General features: G+C 46.3%; 1 protein-coding gene and 1 long non-coding RNA gene across 5 annotated transcripts in view; one reads left to right on the top strand and one right to left on the bottom strand.

Annotated features, from left to right (window-relative positions):
* Positions 1–1,916, bottom strand: part of LOC140186475 (rab GTPase-activating protein 1) — a 250,738-nt gene extending 248,822 nt beyond the window's left edge. Inside the window, exon 1 of one of the 4 annotated variants that reach the window (XM_072240791.1) lies at positions 1,828–1,916. The gene's annotated coding sequence lies outside the window, so the exon portion shown is untranslated. Of the gene's footprint in view, positions 1–1,601; positions 1,783–1,827 lie in introns of those variants that run through there. The other 3 variants (XM_072240793.1, XM_072240794.1, XM_072240792.1) reach the window with 3 other exon arrangements.
* A 107-nt stretch (positions 1,917–2,023) lies between these two features.
* On the top strand, positions 2,024–20,611 carry LOC140186118 (uncharacterized). Its single transcript, XR_011882786.1, has 3 exons — positions 2,024–2,507; positions 15,499–15,617; positions 20,111–20,611. It is a non-coding gene; the product is annotated as an uncharacterized lncRNA (long non-coding RNA).
* The last annotated feature ends 534 nt before the right edge of the window (positions 20,612–21,145 follow it).

The following is a 21,145-nucleotide window of genomic DNA, read 5'->3' as shown; positions in this document are numbered from 1 at the left end:
CTTTGGCCCACAATGTTGTGCTAACTAACATAAACCTACTCAACCATCAACCTAACCCTTCCCCCCACACATCCCATAACTCTATTGTTTTGAACACATAGCTATTTTTAAAATGTAAGGTTAACAGATAACATTGTCTTGACAGTCCAGTCAAGAGTACATGTATTTGTTGACAATCCAAGCCATTTTCAAGCCCATAATCTTAATCAAACAACTAATGACTAAGAGACAAGACTACACCCTCACGTTGCATTTCATACCGATCATGTAAAGCTCTGATTTCTCAGCACCCGCATCATCGGGGAAAACAAAACCTCGTTTGCTTCTAAACTCCTCAACTGCAACATTTAAGTTACAAATTTAATGCACTGTCAACTAACCCAAATTATGAATAAGTAGTTGTGTTTTGGTGTAATGATAATCTCTAATACTAAATCGGAGAGGTGTCAAATACTGACCCCTTACGTCACTGTTAGCCAATAGAAAACAGCCGAGGAAACAAAACAGTGGTGCAGAACAAAAAATATCTTAAAATATAAACGCGTTGTTTACATACAATTCAGAACGGTAGGTTCATGTAAACAGAAAACAAACTCCAAATGATCAAGACAGCAAAGGACCAAGCGACCCCGATGAATTACTCGTTAAAATATACAGTTCCTGCCTATGTACATGGCAGCAAAGGATTCTGGAACCTGTAGTCCCTAGAACTGCAACACATTCAAGATTGTTTAATGTTATTGCCAGTACAGAGTAAAGGCAAGCGAAATAATTGTTACTTCCGATCTTATAAGCACAGAAAAACATAATAAGACAAGGAAAATAATAATAATAAACAACATAAATACGCAAGATAGCTTATATACATAGATTGATTGTATGTCCCATATACAACCAATATACAAAATAAACACCGACATTTAAGTTAATGCATCGTAAATAATGAACATAAAACGAGAGTTCATAGCACTGGGAAACACAGTGTCCGTGCAATTTGGATTCATGTAAATTAATCGAAGGCATTTTCAAATATTAAGTAGTATTACGAAAAAATACAGCGTTGGACACTTTCGTTGCACGGTATATTCGTTGGTGGTTGCATTTGTTATTATTTACAATTAAATAAAAAGAAATTTATTATACACAGGCACAGCACAGGACACCTTAGTTGCACAGTACAATCCGCTGTTAAATTACTGACCATATTTGCAGGACAGTGAATATCAATGCAATGGACGCAATTCAGTTGCACAGGGAAAAGTTAGTTTTGTTTTTAAGTACTAACGATTAATACTATTAGCAATCAAAAGATAAGGCAAAGCACGGTGGGTTGTTTTATCTGCGAAAAAAAAAACAAAGGTGGGGATTGCAGAGCTTTGCACACCGTTGTCGCGCGGCGCAGGCACATTATTTTCACCCAAGCTGCACGGACATTTGCACGAAGTGCCGGAGGTTATAATGCAACGGACTCGGTTGCGTACACTTTGCTACAGGGTCACGGTGAGTTGCCCAACATTTGCAACGAGGGGGCTGCAGTCCCGGCGAACAGTGCGCGTGCGCGGCGAGGGCCCAGAGCCGCCGGGCCCGGCACTCTAACTCACCGCCGGTCCCCGTTACCGAGGGGAGTAGGCGGCCTCGTCCTTTCCCGGGAGGGGGGGGCGGGAATAAGAATCATCGGCGACTAGTACTCTCTCTCGTGTCCTGCAACACAATCACGGCGCCCAGGACCAAGCAGAGCCGGGTCTTCTTGGGGGCGCACGGCTTCGCCAGCCCGGTCCTCCGCCCCCGCCCATCTCCCTTCACACCCTCAGGTGTCGCTGAGCTCACCTGGGCGCTGCGGGAGGGGCCACCGAGCGATAGCGAGGAGCCCGGCCCGCCGCTCAGGGCCCGCAGCCGCGCCGCGACGTCATTCGCTTCCCGGCCGCCACTGTCAACACCGGCCCCGCCACGACCCTGCACTGCGCATGTGCCATCGCCACCATAACCCCGCCCCTACGGGAGCGCATGCGCACGCCGCCGGCAGGCCCCCTCTGAGGGGGATCGATCCTCCGAGTAGCCAGATCTTAAAGGGGCTGCCACCCACCAGATCATCCCGGGCTTCCATTTGTCCAACATTTCAATTCCTCATCACTGACTCACTGTCCTCAGCTCCACTGCCAGAGTAAGGCTCAACTCAAGCTACAGGCGCAATCCTCCACAATCTCCATCAGCACAGGTGTGCCTCAAGACTGTGTGCTTAGCCCCCTGCTCTACTCACTTTACACTGACGGCTGTGTGCCTAAGCACAGCTCCAATGCAGTATCCAAGTTTGTTGACGACACCAATGTTGTTGGCCGATCCAAAGGTGGTGAGGAAGCAGGATATAGGGGGGGGATTGAATATTGACTGAGTGGTGCCACAACAACAACCCCTCACTGAATCTCAGCAAGACTAAGGAGCTAATTATGAACTTCGGGAAGAGGAAACCAGAGGTCCATGAGCCTGTACTCATCAGGGGATTAGAGGAGGTGAGCAACAGCAACTTTAAATTCCTTGGCATTAGTATTTCAGAGGATCTGTCTGAAGTCCAGCAATTACAAAGGTAGCACCTCTACTTTCTTAGAAGCTTAAGATGATTTTGAATGTCAGACAAAACTTTAACAAATTTCTGGAGATGCATGGCAGAGAGTATACAGAGTGGTTGCATCATAGCCTGGTATAGAAACACCAATGTCCTTGAACAGAAAAGCCTACACAGAGGCCAGGAAATAAGTCCAGGGCCAGCCTATTGGCTCAGGGTGTCTGACCCTCCAAGGGAGGAGTTGTAAAGTTTGATGGCCACAGGCAGGAATGACTTCCTATGACGGTCTGTGTTGCATCTCGGTGGAATGAGTCTCTGGCTGAATGTAGTCCTGTGCCCACCCAGTACATTATGTAGTGGATGGGAGACATTGTCCAAGATGACATGCAACTTGGACAGCATCCTCTTTTCAGACACCACCGTCAGAGAGTCCAGTTCCATCCCCACAACGTCACTGGCCTTATGAATGAGTTTGTTGATTCTGTTGGTGTCTGCTACCCTCAGCCTGCTGCCCCAGCACACAACAGCAAACATGATCGCACTGGCCACCACCGACTTGTAGAACATCCTCAGCATCGTCTGGCAGATGTTAAAGGACCTCAGTCTCCTCAGGAAATAGAGATGTCTCTCACCCTTCTTGTAGACAGCCTCAGTGTTCTTTGACCAGTCCAGTTTATTGTCAATTCATATCCCCAGGTATTTGTAATCCTCCACCATGTCCACACTGACTCCCTGGATGGAAACAGGGGTCGCTGGTACCTTAGCGCTCCTCAGGTCTACCACCAGCTCCTTAGTCTTTTTCACATTAAGCTGCAGATAATTCTGCTCACACCATGTGACAAAGTTTCCTACCGTAGCCCTGTACTCAGCCTCATCTCCCTTGTTGATACATCCAACTATGGCAGAGTCATCAGAAAACTTCTGAAGATGACAAGACTCTGTGCAGTAGTTGAAGTCCGAGATGTAAATGGTGAAGAGAAAGGGAGACAAGACAGTGCCCTGTGGAGCCCCAGTGCTGCTGATCACTCTGTCGAACACACAGTGTTGCAAGAACATGTACTGCGGTCTGCCAGTCAGGTAATCAAGAATCCATGACACCAGGAAAGCATCCACCTGCATCGCTGTCCGCTTCTCCCCCAGCAGAACAGGGCAGATGGTGTTGAACGCACTGGAGAAGTCAAAAAACATGACCCTCACAATGCTCGCTGGCTTGTCCAGCTGGGCGTAGACATGGTTCAGCAGGTAGACGATGGCATCCTCAACTCCTAGTCGGGGCTGGTAGGCGAACTGGAGGGGATCTAAGTGTGGCCTGACCATAGGCCGGAGCAGCCCCAGAACAAGTCTCTCCAGGGTCTTCATGATGTGGGAGGTCAATGCCACCGGTCTGTCGTCATTGAGGCCGCTGGGGCGCGGCGACTTCGGCACAGGGACGAGGCAGGACGTCTTCCACAGCACAGGAACCCTCTGGAGCCTCAGGCTCAAGTTGAAGACATGGCAAAGTACTCCACATAGCTGAGGGGCACAGGCTTTGAGCACCCTGGTACTGACACCATCCGGTCCTGCAGCCTTGCTTGGGTTGAGACATTTCAGCTGTCTTCTCACCTGTTCAGCTGTGAAGCCCACCATGGTGGTTTTGTGTGGGGAAGGGGTATAGTCATGAGAGCAGGGTGGGGGACTGTGAGGAGGGGTAGGAGGGGAGAGTGGAATATGTGTTGGTTGGGGGCCGACAACAGATGACTCGTGGGGGATGGGCAAAACTGACAAAAACCACATAATTATAACATATAGTTACAACAGTGCAAGCAATACCATAATTTGATGGAAGAACAGACCATGGGCATGGTAAAAAAAAAGTCTCAAAGTCTCTCGACAGTCCCAACATCTCATGCAGACGGTAGAAGGGAGAAACTCTCTCTGCCCTGAGCTTCCAGCGCCGCAAACTTGCTGATGCAGCATCCTGGAAGCACCCGACCACAGTCCGACTCTGAGTCCGTCTGAAAACGTCGAGCCTCCGACACCGAGCACCATCTCTGCCGAGCGTTTTGACTCCGGCCCCGGCAACAGGCAATAGGGAAAGCCGAGGATTTGGGGCCTTCCCCTCCGGAGATTCTCAATCACACAGTAGCTGCGGCAGCGAAGCAGGCATTTCAGAAGTTTCTCCAGATGTTCCTCCGTGCTTCTCACGGCTGTCTCCATCAAATCAGGATTGTGTACGACGTCCTACTTCACAAATACGATATCAATTCGGAGCGGCTGAAAAAAAATTTCAGTATTTTTCAAGAGCAGTTTCTTCCCCTCCGCCATCAGGTTTCTGAATGGACAATGAACCCAAGTACACTATTTCACTATTTTTTCCATCTTTTTTTGCACTACTTAATTTAACTTTTTATATATGTGTCTTATTGTAATTTATAATTTTAAATTATTATGTATTGCAATGTACTGCTGCCACAAAACAACAAAATTCACAACATATACCAGTGGTGTTAAACCTGATTCTGATACTGAGAGAAAACACAAGCTTAATTCACAGGCAGGTGATTTACAGCAGAAATAGCCTGTTCTGGTACTGACAGAGAAAGGAGTGACTACAAGTCCTGCAGATGCTGGAAACCCAGAACTATGCACACACAATGCTGGAGGAACTCAACAGGTCAGGCAGCATCTATGGAGGGAAATAAACCGTCAACATTTTCAGTCTGACTGTTAATTCCCCTCCTTGAAAGTGAGCCCATAGGTTATGGAATCAGTTGGGATCTCAGTGTTGGGGTGAGTGAAGTTATCCCCTCTGGTTCAGGAGCCTGATGGTTGAAGGGTAATAACTGTTCCTGAATTTGCTAATGTGAGGCCTGAGGGTCCTGTACCTCCTTCCTGATGGCAGCAGTGAGAGGAGAAAATGACTTGATGATGGATGCTGCTTTCCTGCAACAGCACTCCAAGTAGATGTGCTCAATGGTGGGGAGGGCTTTACCTGTGACGGACTGGGCTGTATCCGTTACTTTTTGTAGGATTTCCTGTTCAAATGCCTTGGTGTTTCCATACCAGGTTGGCTGTGATGCATCAGGACTCACCTTTGTTTCCTGAGTAAGGGTCTCTAAAGGAATTACCCAAGGCTGGAAAACTTGACACTCAATATTGAATTCTAGTTTTGTACTGAATGACAAAGATTCTGAATCAGCACGGGTCAGAAGAGAAACAGCGACCTCAAACAGCGAGTCTGAGGTCTCAACAATGTGATCTATCTGTAAAAATATCACAACTATGCAAATATTGGAGATAAAGTAACAACAGACACAACATAATGTCATGATCTTCCTGTGGTAATCATTTCACCCTGTTACATCAGCAAAGATATCAAATATCTGTTCCATATGCAAGCTTTACTGCACAGAGTCTTGTCATCTTCAGAAGTTTTCTGATGACTCTGCCATAGTTGGATGCATCAGCAAGGGAGATGAGGCTGAGTACAGGGCCACGATAGGAAACTTTGTCACATGGTGTGAGCAGAATTATCTGCAGCTTAATGTGAAAAAGACTAAGGAGCTGGTGGTAGACCTGAGGAGAGCTAGGTACCGGCGACTCCTGTTTCCATCCAGGGGGTCAGTGTGGACATGGTGGAGGATTACAAATACCTGGGGTTATGAATTGACAATAAACTGGACTGGTCAAAGAACACTGAGGCTGTCTACAAGGGTCAGAGCCGTCTCTATTTCCTGAGGAGACTGAGGTCCTTTAACATCTGCCGGACGATGCTGAGGATGTTCTACGAGTCGGTGGTGGCCAGTACGATCATGTTTGGTATTGTGTGCTGGGGCAGCAGGCTGAGGGTAGTAGACACCAACAGTATCAACAAACTCATCCGTAAGGCCAGTGATGTTGTGGGCTTGGAACTGGACTCGCTGACGGTGGTGTCTGAAAAGAGGATGCTGTCCAAGTTGCATGCCATCTTGGACAATGTCTGCCATCCACTACATAATGTACTGGGTGGGCACAGGAGTACATTCAGCCAGAGACTCATTCCACCGAGATGCAACACAGAGCATCATAGGAAGTCATTCCTGCCTGTGGCCATCAAACTTTACAACTCCTCCCTTGGAGGGTCAGACACCCTGAGCCAATAGGCTGGTCCTGGACATTTCCTGGCATAATTTACATATGACTATTTAACTATTTATGGTTCTATTAATATTTAATTATTTATGGTGCAACTGTAACTAAAACCAATTTCCCCCGGGATCAATAAAGTATGACTATGACTATGACTATCAGTGACATTTCATTGTTATGCACTCAGACATGGAGACATTTATTGATTAAAGTTATCCAGAAACACCAGAACTTGAGTAATCCAGCGAAGAATCCTCTCTGTAATCCCCAGAGGTGACACGTACACTCCATTAGGTACACCTTCTTGTACATGCAAATATCTAATCAGCCAATCATGTGGCAGCAACTCAATGTATAAAAACATGCGGACATGGTCAAGAGGTTCAGTTGTTGTTCAGACCAGTCATCAGAATGGGTGAAGAAATGTGATCTGAGTGACTTTGACAGTGGAACGATTGTTGGTGCCAGACGGGGTGGTTTGAGTATCTCAGGAACTGCTGATCTCCTGGGATTTTCACGTACAACAGTCTCTAGAGTTTAGAGAGAATGGTGTGAAAAACAAAAAAAACATCCATTGAGTGCAGGTCTGTGGTGTTAATGAGGGAGGTCAGAGGAGAATGTCCAGACTGGATCAAGCTGACAGGAAGGTGACAGTAACAAGTAACCACACATTACAACAGTGATGACAGAAGAGCATCTCTGAACGCACAACACTCAAACCTTGAAGTGGATGGGCTACTGCAGCAGAAGACCATGAACATACACTCAGTGGCCACTCTATAGCATACATGAGTTAACAAATAAAGTGGCCACTGGGTGTATTGACAGTGATAATAAACGTGATTCAGATGTTGCAGTGGAAAATGTTGGGCAGAACAATGGGAATAACTGAAGTGCTTTCCTTTGAAACATCTCTGCAGGACTGTTCATGCCTCACTCCCTGAGCCAGCAGGTGGTCAGTTTAATGTCCCACTTATAAAGCAGTAGCTACCACAGTGCAGTATCCTCCAACCAATGTCAGTCCAAAGGCACTTGACTTCAATGCCACCTCTCTCCATGATCCTGATCTTTGGTCGGCAGTGTGGTTTGGGGGTGGATTGCTCGGGGGAAATCGGGGGGGATCCAAGGTACAAGATTGTTTAATGTCATTTCCAGTACACAAGTGTAAAGGAGAACAAAATAATTATTACTCCGGATCAGATGCAGCACAAAAAAACACAATAAGATAAAGAACACAATAATAAAACACAATAAATATAAATACAAAAGATAGCTTATATACATAGATTAATTGTATGTCCACAAAGTGACACTAGGCACAGGAGTGTCCGTACATAAGGTGACTGACAGGAAATGGTAAAGTAGTGGTAGTTGGGGATGTGTTGGTTAGTGGAGGTGCTGATCAGCCTTACTGCTTGGGCAAAGTAACTATTTTTGAGCCTGGTGGTCCTGGTGTGGATGCTACAAACCTCCTCCCTGATGGGAGTGGGAGAAACAGTTCATGAGCAGGGTGGGTGGGTTCCTTCGTGATATTACTTCTCGTCTGTTTGGTCATGGGCCCAGCTGGCGGGTAGTTGAGGGTTCTTTCTGAGCTGACTACCTGCCCCTCTTTCAGGGTGCGTCCGTGCCCCAGCATCCTTGGAGGAGTACTTCAGGGGAGGCATCTGCACTGGAGTCCAACAGGATGACTCCTGCTGTCACTCTCTCTCAGTGATGACTCAGAAGCACAAGACCATGGGTTCAATCCCCACTTCAGATGTTAAATTGTTTCATTCAGTTTCAGCATCGTACAATATCTGTGGCAAAATTTGACAGCTGTCTCTAGCAATAACCAGTGTTACACCATCACGAGCCTCACTTATCATCTTCTAGCTTGCACTCTTTCCCCTCGCTACACAATCTTATTCTGACGTCTTCCCCCTTCCTTTCCAGTCCTGATGAAGGGTCTCGGCCTGAAACATTGACTGTTTATTCCTTTCCATAGATGCTGCCTGACCTGCTGAGTTTCTCCAGCATTTTGTGTGCGTTGCTCTGGATTTCCAGCACCTCAGAATCAGAATCAGGTTTAATATCACCGGCATGAAATTTGTTAACTTAGCGGCAGCAGTACAATGCAATATATGATGAATATAGGAAAAAATCTGAATTGCAATAAGTATTGTGACAAGAATACACATAGATTAAGATGTTAGCTGTCCTGTGCTGGCACCAGTGGGATCAGCAGTTGGTCTGCCACCTGTCTTCAGGAGAGAGAGAGATAAGGAAAACAATGGAGCAGCATTTGGAGATGTTAATGAATGGACGGGAGAGAGTAACGGAAGGAGAGAGCTGTCAAGAGCGGCTCCCCCTTTGAACCCTGAACTGTTTGAAGTGATGGACAGGCGATACCCCAGCAGGGGGATAAAAAGGGACAGGTTCGCTAAGGCAAGACACACACGACACCCGAGGTAACAAGACCCTGGAAGCGGTGTGTCTCTCACAAGTCGGTGGGAAGTTTTAGAAGGCCGGTTGCAGGACCAGGCCATAGACACACAGGGTGGAAAGGCACGATCGGCGGGAACCTGGTGTGTGTCCACCCTTGCCTGGGTGCCGGGTTCACCGCAGAGAAACGATCGTATCTGGAAACGGAGGGGTCACGGTCGGTGACCTCAGATGACATCACAAAGGACTCGCCCGAAAGCTGACTGCAAAGGTCTGTGTGTGGAAGCCGTTTGAATTTTCATTCGTTTTTGCTCTCTCTCTCCTTCCCTCCACTGTCTGCGAACTGAACTGAACTAAATTGAACTGAACCTTGCGTCACTTTGAAACTGGTCATTTACCCCTAGACAACAATAGAGCTTGATTGATCCTGTTATCTTAATTCTGTGTACATGTGTGTTTATCATTGTTGAACTGTTGCATTTATTATCCTTTTGATTAGAGTACTGTGTTGTTTGTTTCTTTAATAAAACTTTCTTAGTTCTAGTAATCCAAACTCCAACTGAGTGATCCATTTCTGCTGGTTTGGCAACCCAGTTACAGGGTACGTAACATAAGTGGGGTTCTCGTCCGCGATTTTGAACGCTAAATTTGGGACGGAGTAAATTGATTTGGTCAAAATTCCCGAAAGAAAGAAAAGACAAACAGCAGAAATGGAGGCTGAGGAATTTATAAAGGCGCCAACCTTGGAGGCATTAGAGGATGCCAGGAAATTGGAATTGGTAGCTGTGGCCAAACGGTTGAATCTTACTAAGGGGAAGTCAACAATGAGGAGAGAGGAGATACACAGAGCTATCGTAGAGCACTATGTATCTGAAGGTGTGTTTCCCCAAAGGGAGCTGGAGGTGGTGTCTATTGAAAAACCTGCTGGAGACGCGGTACAGGTGCAGCTTGAAAAACTGAGACTCGAGCACGAGTTCCAGGTATGGCAGTTGGAGCGAGAAGAGAAAGAGAGGGACAGACAGTTGGAGCGAGAAGAGAAAGAGAGGGACAGACAGTTGGAGCGAGAAGAGAAAGAGAGGCAATGGGAGCGAGAAGAGAGAGAGAGGCAGAGGGAAAGGGAATTTGAGCTGGAGAAGTTAAGGATAAGGGCAGAGCAGGGGCCCGTGCCGAACCAAGGTGGAGGGTTCCGGGCGACCCAGGAGGTTAGGCTGGTTCCCCCATTTGACGACACCGACGTGGATCGGTACTTTCTCCATTTCGAAAAAGTTGCTACAAGTCAGGACTGGCTGAGGGATAAGTGGGCTGTTTTGCTTCAGAATGTTTTGAAAGGGAAAACCCAAGAAGCTTACTCAGCTTTGTCCACGGAAGATGCCCAGATGTATGAGGTGGTGAAAGAGGCCATCCTCAGGATTTATGAGTTGGTCCCGGAGGCATACCGGCAGAGGTTCTGGAATGCGAGGAAGCAGTGGGACCGCACGTATTTAGAGTTTGCCCGTGAGATGCAGACATATTGTGAGCGTTGGTGCGCCTCGAAGGGGTAGAGGGGGATTATGACAGACTGCTACAGCTGATCCTGATTGGGCAGTTTAAAGGTTGTGTCCCTGAGGGTATGAGACCCTACCTAGATGAGAAAGAGGCAGCCATGTTAGCCGCAACTGCTAAGTTAGCGGATGAGTATGCGTTGACGCATAAAATGAAGTTTGCCCCGAGTAAAGGCTACCAGAAGGGTAGTCAGGACGGCGGGGAGAGTCCGCCAGAAAAGTCAGAAAGTAAGCCGGGGACTAGTGAGAAAGATAAGGTAGACAGGGAGCAGTCTGGCAGGAAGTCTCCTGGGGTCGTCTGTTATAATTGCGGGAAAGTCGGACACTTTGCGTCCAGGTGCTTTGCCCCAAAGAAGGAGACGGGAAAAGGAAAAACGGCGATTTTGACTGGCTGTATCGAGCTGGTAAACGAACCGCTAGGGAAGGACAGGTCTGCCAAAGTTCAGGAAGGGCGCGAGAGGTTTATCTCGGCCAGATTGGTGTCAGTGAAGGAGGGGTTAAAACCAGTTCCAGTGCGAATCTGGAGAGACACGGGAGCGTGTCAGTCACTGAGACTGAAGAGTGTATTAGAGTTTAGCTCAGAGACCCAGACTGGGGAGGTCAAGGTCAAAGGTATTGGGGAAGGGACAGAGGCCGTCCCTTTGCACCAGATACACTTACAAAGCAACCTGATCTCTGGATTAGTCACGATCGGGGTGAGGTCCGAATTACCGATGAAAGGCGTGGAAGTCTTGCTCGGTAATGACCTCGCCGGGGGAATCATGTTCCCAGCAGTGAGATTGACAGGTCAGCCTGCCAGCATTGAGGCCCCGCCCATGGACTCACAGGTTCATCACGGGACTGCGGTAGTAAATTTAGCTGAGACGTTTCTGCCAGTCTTGTACGAGAAGGGGGTAGAAAGTGAAATGAAGGAGTGTAGTGAGGGAGCTGAGACAGACTTAGCATTAGGCAGGAAAGAATTTGTGCAGGCGCGGGAGCGAGACGAGGGGCTGATGGTTTTGGCGGAGGCAGCTCTCTCTGACACAGAATTAACAAGGGAACTAGTAGGCTATTGTGTGGAGGAGGAAGTGCTAAGGAAGAAAGGGAAACCAAGTACCGTACCCGCAGATGAGGGATGGGGGGTGGTGCAAAAGAGTTATGGGGATGAGATTTTTAACCTGGCCCACAAGGTACCCTCCGGTGGACATTCTGCGGTGCTGGAGGAAACGGTGGAATCATGAAAGAGGTTTACCGGCTGCCCAGGAGGAAGGATGCTATTGATTATGACCGACGTGAACTGAGACAGTCACAGGCTTTTGATATGCTAACAAACCTAGTCAGTGTTAGCGCGGAAATCAATGAAGCTAGGGTCCCCCTGATAAGAGAAAAAAACCATTTTGAAAAGATGAGTGTGGTATCGACCAGATGGGAGAAGGCTATTGTTTTGGCCAGCTCTGCTGATAAGGTCTCTCCCTTAATCCCCGAACAAAGCGACTCTTTAGGAGAAGTAATTAAACGACTCGCACCCGTGTGTTTGATTGTCCCGAGGCGATGCAAAGTTGGGTGGTGTCTGTTACACTAGGCCAGCCTAGCGAGCACCAACCCTATAGAATGAGTAATTCAGTGACTAAAGGGCTGACGAACACAGAGGTGTGTATTGGCGATGTAGTACGGCTGTCTGAAGCCAGCTTGATAGTGAACCTTGAAAAAAATGAGTTCGGCCAAACGAAGGTCACTTACCTGGGAATTGGGGTGACACAGGGGCAGCTGGCAGCGATGCAAGCTAAAGTGCGGGCTATCTCTGACATCCCAACCCCAACAGACAAGAGGGCCCTCAGAAGGCTCTTGGAGATGGTGGGGCACTGTAGGAAGTTTTGTAATAACTCTGCGGTTACTACCTCTCCCCCTCCTACTAAGCCCTTGCGAGAGAAAACTAAGTCGGAATGGGACGACCCTTGTTATTGTGGTCCGGGACGAAACCCAATGAGAGGATACATTGATCGCAATTCATCAGTGTTTTTGGCCACTATGAAGTTTGCTAAGTTGGAGCCTGGTCTAAGGGATTATTAATAACACATATAAAAGGAACAGAAAATGTGATGGCTGACTGTCTGTCAGGTGTTGACAACTTCAAATTCGCTGTATTAGCCAAATAGCTGATAAAGATGTGTATTTGTGTGTATCAAATAATGTATTCATGTTTGTAATTTTTACCCCGGTAAAAATCCTTAAAGGGGGGAAGTGTGACAAGAATACACATAGATTAAGATGTTAGCTGTCCTGTGCTGGCACCAGTGGGATCAGCAGTTGGTCTGCCACCTGTCTTCAGGAGAGAGAGAGATAAGGAAAACAATGGAGCAGCATTTGGAGATGTTAATGAAGGGACGGGAGAGAGTAACGGAAGGAGAGAGCTGTCAAGAGCGGCTCCCCCTTTGAACCCTGAACTGTTTGAAGTGATGGACAGGCGATACCCCAGCAGGGGGATAAAAAGGGACAGGTTCGCTAAGGCAAGACACACACGACACCCGAGGTAACGAGACCCTGGAAGCGGTGCGTCCCTCACAAGTCGGTGGGAAGTTTTAGAAGGCCGGTTGCAGGACCAGGCCATAGACGCACAGGGTGGAAAGGCACGATCGGCGGGAACCTGGTGTGTGTCCACCCTTGCCTGGGTGCCAGGTTCACCGCAGAGAAATGATCGTATCTGGAAACGGAGGGGTCACGGTCGGTGACCTCAGATGACATCACAAAGGACTCGCCCGAAAGCTGACTGCGAAGGTCTGTGTGTGGAAGCCGTTTGAATATTCATTCGTTTTTGCTCTCTCTCTCCTTCCCTCCACTGTCCATCTCTCACGGCAGCGATTACTGCGAACTGAACTGAACTTTGCGTCACTTTGAAACTGGTCATTTACCCCTAGACAACGATAGAGCTTGATTGATCCTGTTATCTTAATTCTGTGTACATGTGTGTTTATCATTGCTGAACTGTTGCATTTATTATCCTTTTGATTAGAGTACTGTGTTGCTTGTTTCTTTAATAAAACTTTCCTAGTTCTAGTAATCCAGACTCCAACTGAGTGATCCATTTCTGCTGGTTTGGCAACCCTGTTACGGGGTACGTAACAGTATATATAAAGTAGTTAAATTAAGTAGTGCTAAAAAAACAGAAATAAAAAAAGTAGTGAGGTAGTGTTAATGGGTTCAATGTCCATTTCGGAATCGTATGGCAGAGGGGAAGAAGCTGTTCCTGAATTGCTGAGTGTGTGCCTTCAGGCTTCTGTACCTCCTACCTGACGGTAACAATGAGAAGAGGGCATGCCCTGGGTGCTGGCGGTCCTTGATGATGGAAGCTGATTTTCTGAGGCACCACTCCTTGAAGATGTCTTGGATACCGTGGAGGCTAGTGCTCATGACAGAGCTGACTAATTTTACAACTCTCTGAATCTCTTGTGGTTACACCATCATACCCTGGTTTACAGCTAAACCCAAATCTTAGAAACCCAGCACCTCACTGTTAAACATTTTCTATGTAAAACTTTTGTCATATAAAATACTAATCCTACAAAAGGTAGAGGACGTGGCCAAATCCATCACGGTAAATCCTTCCCCACCATTGAGCACATCTACATGAAACGCTGTCGCAGGAAAGCAGCATCCATCATCAGGGATCCTCACTGCCCAGGCCATGCTCTGTTCTCACTGCTGCCATCGGGAAGGAGGTACAGGAGCCTCAGTACCACCAGGTACAGGACCAGTAATTAGGCTCTGGAACCAGAGGGGATAACTTCACTCGCCCCCATCATTGAAATGTGCCCACACCTCACCTTCAAGGATTCTTCATCTCATGTTCTCTATATTTATTGCTTATTTATTTATTATTATTATTTCTTTTTTTTTGTACTTGCATAACTTGTAGTCTTTTGCTCACTGGTTGAGCGTCCAAATTGGTGCACTCGTTCATTGATTCTGTTATGGTTATTATTCTATAGACTTATTAAGTCTACCACAACAAGATGAATCACAGGGTTGTATATGGTGACATATAGGTACTTTGATAATAAATTTACTTTGAACCTTGAATTAATGTAGAAATACTTGACATTGTCTTTCTTTGAACCGATTTTTACCTTGGTTATCCCTGTTAATGAATATCATAGATGAATATTTCATTGCTTTTTTAATCTTTCTCTTAAAATTATTTCACTGACTGTTTAATGGCATCACCTGTAATTTTAGAATTAGATATTTTCCCCCAACACAAAATATTCCATGGAACAAAATTAGAAACTGCTGGAAAAGCAGGGTAATGTAGCGGTTAGTGCATCACTTTACAGCGCCAGCGACACAGGTCCAATTTCCGCCACTGCCTGTATATTATCCTTGTGTCTGCATGGATTTCCTCCCAGTGCTGTGGGTTCCTCCCAAATGCCAAAGGCGTACAAATTAGGGTTAGTAAGTTGTGGGCATGCTATGCTTTGTAAGTGTGCTGGAAGCATAGCGACACTTGCAGGCTGCCCCCAGCACAACTGCAGACGGAGTTGGTTGTTGACGCAAATAACACATTTCACTCTATGTTTTGACGTACGTGTGATAAGTAATCTTTAAAAAGCTCAGTGGAACAGGCAGAACCCGTGGGGAGAGGATCTGTTAAAGTAACTTACATTTTCATTCAATATAATGTTTCCTGAATATTTGTCCTTCTTTGCTTCAAAATTCTTGTCTGAAGATCTTACCTTCACCCAAACTGTAGACAGTGAAGCAGGTGTAAATCCAGACTCAAAGGCTCAGCCATTTGTAAAATGGTGATTGTTCCCCTCAGAATAAATCATGTTGACAGAACTGTAGAAAATTGTGGAATTAAATGGGATAACTCGAGAGATGCTCTATTTACAGTACATACCAAGGTGAGGTTGCACCTGAAGTACTACGTTCAGTTCTGGTACCCTTACCTGAGGACAGACATACTGGTTTTGGAGGCTCTGCAGAGGAGGATCACCAGGGTGATTCCAGAGGTAAGGGGTTAACCTCTGAGGAGTGATTGAGTCACTGGGATGAAACTTGCTGGAATTCTGAAGAATGAGAGGGGTTCTCAGAATCAGAAATACGTTTAATATCATGGGCATATGCCGTGAAATTTGTTGTTTTGCGGCAGCAGTACATTGTAATGGAGAAGGCAGGGGAGTGGGGGTGACTTGAAGAATTGGATCAGCCCATGATTGCAGACTTGATGGGCCGAATGGCGTACTTCTGCTCCTATATCTTATGGTCTTATGGTAATACATAATAATTTTTAAGAACTATAAATTACAATAAGTACATACTGTATAAAAACAGATAAATAGTGCAAAACTAAAAAAAAAGTGGTAGTGGTCATAGCCTCATTGCCCATTCAGAAATCTGATGGCAGAGGGGAAGAAGCTGTTTCTGAAGTGTTGAGTGTGTGTCTTCAGGCTCCTCTACCTCCTCTCTGATGGTAGCAATGAGAAGAGGGCGGGTCCGGGGTGACAGGGGTCTTAATGAGGCACCACCTTTTGAGGGTGTCCTCAAGAAGATGTGAAAAAGACTAAGGAGCTGGTGGTAGACCTGAGGAGAGCTAGGTACCGGCGACTCCTGTTTCCATCCAGGGGGTCAGTGTGGACATGGTGGAGGATTACAAATACCTGGGGATACGAACTGACAATAAACTGGACTGGTCAAAGAACACTGAGGCTGTCTACAAGAAGGGTCAGAGCCATCTCTATTTCCTGAGGAGACTGAGGTCCTTTAACATCTGCCGGACGATGCCGAGGATGTTCTACGAGTCTGTGGTGGCCAGTGTTATCATGTTTGCTGTTGTGTGCTGGGGCAGCAGGCTGAGGGTAACAGACACCAACAGAATCAACAAACTCATTCGTAAGGCCAGTGATGTTGTGGGGATGGAACTGGACTCTCTGACGGTGGTGTCTGAAAAGAGGATGCTGTCCAAGTTGCATGCTATCTTGGTCAATATCTCCCATCCACTACATAATGTACTGGTTGGGCACAGGAGTACATTCAGCCAGAGACTCATTCCACCGAGATGCAACACAGAGCGTCATAGGAAGTCATTCCTGCCTGTGGCCATCAAACTTTACAACTCCTCCCTTGGAGGGTCAGACACCCTGAGCAGATAGGCTGGTCCTGGACATTTCCTGGCATAATTTACATATGACTATTTAACTATTTATGGTTCTATTACTATTTATTATTTATGGTGCAATTGTAACGAAAACCAATTTCCCTCAGGATCAATAAAGTATGACTATGACTAAGAAACATGAAATTATGACAGAAATGGATAGGAGAGAAGCAAAAAGTTGATTCCCCCATTGTGAGGCAAGAATTAGGAGCATTGGATTAGGTTTCAAAACAGAACATTTAGAATGGAAATGAGGAGAAACGCTTTTCCTAGAGAAAGGCAAATCTGTTCAATTCCTTGCAGTAGAGGATTAGATTATTAGATTAAATTATGAGGACACGCAGTCCTGTTTTATTGTCATTTAGTAATGCATGCATTAAGAAATGATACGATGTTTTTCCAGAGTGATATCACAGAAACACATGACAGACCAACTTAAAAACTGACAAAAACCACATAATTATAACATATAGTTACGACAGTGTAAAGCAATAGCATAATTTGATAAGAACAGACCACGGCACGGTAAAAATCTCAAAGTCTCATGAAAGTCCCATCATCTCATGCAGACGGTAAACCTCCAGCGCCGCCAACTTGCCGGTGCAGCATCCCGGAAGCATCCGACCACAGTCCGACTCCGAGTCCGTCCAAAAACTCCGAGCCTCCGACCACCTCTCCGACACCGAGCACCGAGCACCATCTCTGCCGAGCACCATCTCTGCCGAGCACCTCGACCCTGGCCCCGGCAACAGGAAATAGGCAAAGCCGAGGATTTGGGGCCTTCCCCTCTGGAGATTCTCGATCACACAGTAGCAGCGGCAGCGAAGCGGGCATTTCAGAAGTTACTCCAGATTTTCCTCTGCCCTTCTCACAGCTGTCCCCATCAAACCAGGATTGTGCACGGCCCCCTAGTTAACACATATCAATTTCAATTCGGAACAGCCACGCGCTGCGTCGCGCTGCCATCTTCTCCTCCCTCCTTCCTTATTAAATACCTCATTAAATAGATTTAAGACATAATTAGATAGGTTTTTGCATAGCAGGAGAATTAAAGGTAATCACTGTCAATCGTTTAGACCATAAGACACAGGAGCAGAATGAGGCCATTGAACCCATCGAGTCTTCTCTGCCGTTCCATCATGTCTAATTTATTATCCCTCTTAATATCTTTCTCCTGCCTTCTCCTCGTAACCTTTGAAACCCTGACTAATCAATTCTCCAGTCAATCTCTGCTTTAAATATACCCAGTGACTTGCCCTCCACAGCTGTCCGTAGCAATGAATTCCACAGACTCACCACCCTCTGACTGAAGAAGTTTCTTCTCATCTCTGTTCCAAAGAGATGTCCTTGTATTCTGAGGCTGTGCACTATGGTGCTAGATCCATCTACTTCCACTCCAGGGGTCTCAATATTCCCGACACTTTCAACTATTTCATTTCAGGTTTCCAGCATCTGCTGTATTTTGATTTACTTTAACCTCTTTGATCTGATTTTCAAGAATTGCTGCGAATCTCACTTACAAAACTTCACACCAACTGCAAGCCATATCACTGAATCTTTGCCCCACAGCCAAAACAATCAAACTATATTTAACTTCCGTGTCACCACAGCCATCTGGTGTTCCACTTGACATTCAAACTGAAACTTAACCAACAGCTACCTCTATCATTAGGGGGAAAAAAACATTCTTTTGGGAATGGGAACATTTAGGGATTTTCTTCGGCCTTCTTGACTCCTTGGGAACACTGATCTCCAGGTGAGAAGGTTCTGATTTCAAAGTTCAAAGTAAATTTATTATCAAAGTACATATATATCACCACATACAACCCTGAGATTCATTTTGCACTGCTTATTCTTCATTATTTCTTAAGGTAATTGATAGTAATTCTTACATATCACACTGTACTGCTGCCCCAAAGCAACGAGTTTCTTGACATATGTCAGTGATAGTAAGCCTGATTCAGATTCTGATTCTCATGGATGTATTTTAGATATAAGATTACAGGACCATAGGACAAAATAGGAACAGAATCAGGCCATTCAGCCCATCGAATCTGCTCTGCCATTCCACCATGGCTGATTTATTTTCCCTCTCAACCCCACTCATACACCATCTCCCTGTAAGCTTTGAGGCAGATATATTTTACTCGATATAAATTTCAACCTTATCTGGTTAATCAGAGTTTGCCCTGTCTTCTTTTCAATTTTGAAAATAAATCACACTCGTTTAAAGCTGTTGTTTACATCTATTCAAGGATTTTAAAACTGATGAGATCTTATCATGGGTGAAAAATAACAGACTTAGAAAGAAGCTGGTATGCACTCAAAAGAAAGCTGGCCAATTTGAAGTTTCCAACATCCAAAATAAGATCTGGGTTGGTCCAAAAAATGTTAATAAACTTTGGTTCTGAACCCAATGGAGTGTATGGGAGGTTCAGGGAGGGGTAGCACCTCTGGTGAAGGGGCTTGTCATGTCCATTCTGGGACAGTTCATTCACCTTTGGTCCCCACCAGGCACTCAGCTCTGGCCTGTGGCTGCAAGTAGCTGCTTGCACGTTACAGCAGCCCCAACCTGGTACATCACTTCAACAGGTGGGCTAAACCAGGTGAGGGTAGCCAGCAGCCTCATACCCCAGTGAGACAGGGACATACCCGGCCCAACATGTGAAGTCGGCTCCAGCAGACTGGGCGGAAGAGATCTACAGAGAGATCCAACGGCCAGGACTCTGTGGAGAGCCAAGGGCATGACAAGGCACAGAAGACATCATGGTCATCCACTGCAGCCAAGGAAGACTGCAGTTTGTGACGCTTGTTCGTACCACTGGACCTGAACTTCTGAGGTTGAGAGAGTGGACCTGTCCCAGTGCAGTGGCTTTTCCAATTTAAAAACGTTCCGGCACTGGTTTCCTGTCATCGTTGGACGTGATGGACAACCACCACATTAAGTCAGCCTAAAAGCAAGAAGACGGCACATGGGGGAAGCTGCTCATGATGTGGCCTTCACATTTTCACCTCCCGTCACATGGAGGAAGAATGTCCGGCAAGCAGTTTCAGACCCACCATGCTCTTTGGTCTTATTCTGTTTATCTGCCTCACCCCTGTGGATGCGGGGAGGGCAGGGAAGATATACAAAATAGTAAATACCCCAGCTCTGCTGTAGAGAGGAAATTTTGGAAAGGCATTAATCTCTGGAGTATTACAGCTGAGATAAGGTGATCGCTAGTCTTAGACTGTTATTAATGTAAGGTGGAGCAAAGTCGAGATGGCGCTAAACGGCAACTCCTTCGCTTGCATCTTCAGAAACAGCTTTATTTCTATCTTTGATATCTCTTTTTTTCCTTTTTCAAGGTTCTTTTGAGGACACTGCCTGGAGTTACACTCTGAGTTCGGTTCTTTGCGGGAATGGGAACGCTCTCAGGGCCTCATGACCAGCCACTTTTTGGTATCCCAACGACGCAGCCCGGAAGGCTTCAGGGTGCCGGATTTTCATGGTTCTGGAGACGGGCTGATTCAAGGCCGGTGCCCCTGACTGCGGCGTCGCGGAAGAACATGAAACATCGGGAGCAGTGGGATAGCTGCTGGCTGTGTGCTCAGAGACCTGAGCCCTGGGGCCGACTCTCTGAGCATAGAGTTCAGAAAAAAGCAACGCAACAGACTTTTAACACCATAAATCAGCGAGTTCTCTGTTATTCCTCCCCTCTTGCTGTGAAATGGGGACACCTCTTTGTCCTTTATTAGGGAGAGAGAGTCTGTGGTATGTCGAATTACTGGGTGAATGAGTAGTCTTTGGGGTACTGCAAGTCTGTGCCTTTATTGATGCTTTGCTGCACACTTGAGGGCTTGGTGGAGGGTGCCAAAACTTTTTTGCTGGTGGGGGAAGAGGGGGGTTGGTGCCTTGCTGCTGCTTGTGTGTGGGAGGGGGAGCTGGGGGGGCTTTGGGGTTCTAATGTTTAACTGTCATTCATTCTGTGGGGCACTCCTCTGCTTTCGTGCATGTTTGCGAAGAAAAAGAATTTCAGGATGTATATTGTCTACATTTCTCTGACATTAAATGTACCTATTGAACCTATTGTTAGAAATCTCGCTAACACAATTCCCGAACCTTAGGTCAAATCTCCATCTGGTCCGTAAACTAGATTGTGTCACAACTGAAGACCAAACCTGTTCTGCTCGCCTACAACTTTCTTCTACACAGCAAACTGTTGACACTGCTGCACGCTAGAAGGATGTGGTTTGAAAACAAACTTGTGTCAATTCGTTGTTTTGAAAGCTGTTGCCAACTTAATGAGGAGGTCAGTAATTCAATGTCACCTTGGTTCAGAACCAATTTAAACCGCCTATTTATTTATCAAATCACTGGAACAAAAATTTTGCAAAAAGGCT

Source organism: Mobula birostris, chromosome 22 (assembly GCF_030028105.1).
Source record: "Mobula birostris isolate sMobBir1 chromosome 22, sMobBir1.hap1, whole genome shotgun sequence".
Taxonomy (NCBI): domain Eukaryota; kingdom Metazoa; phylum Chordata; class Chondrichthyes; order Myliobatiformes; family Myliobatidae; genus Mobula; species Mobula birostris.
This window is presented reverse-complemented; position numbering and strand designations above follow the sequence as displayed.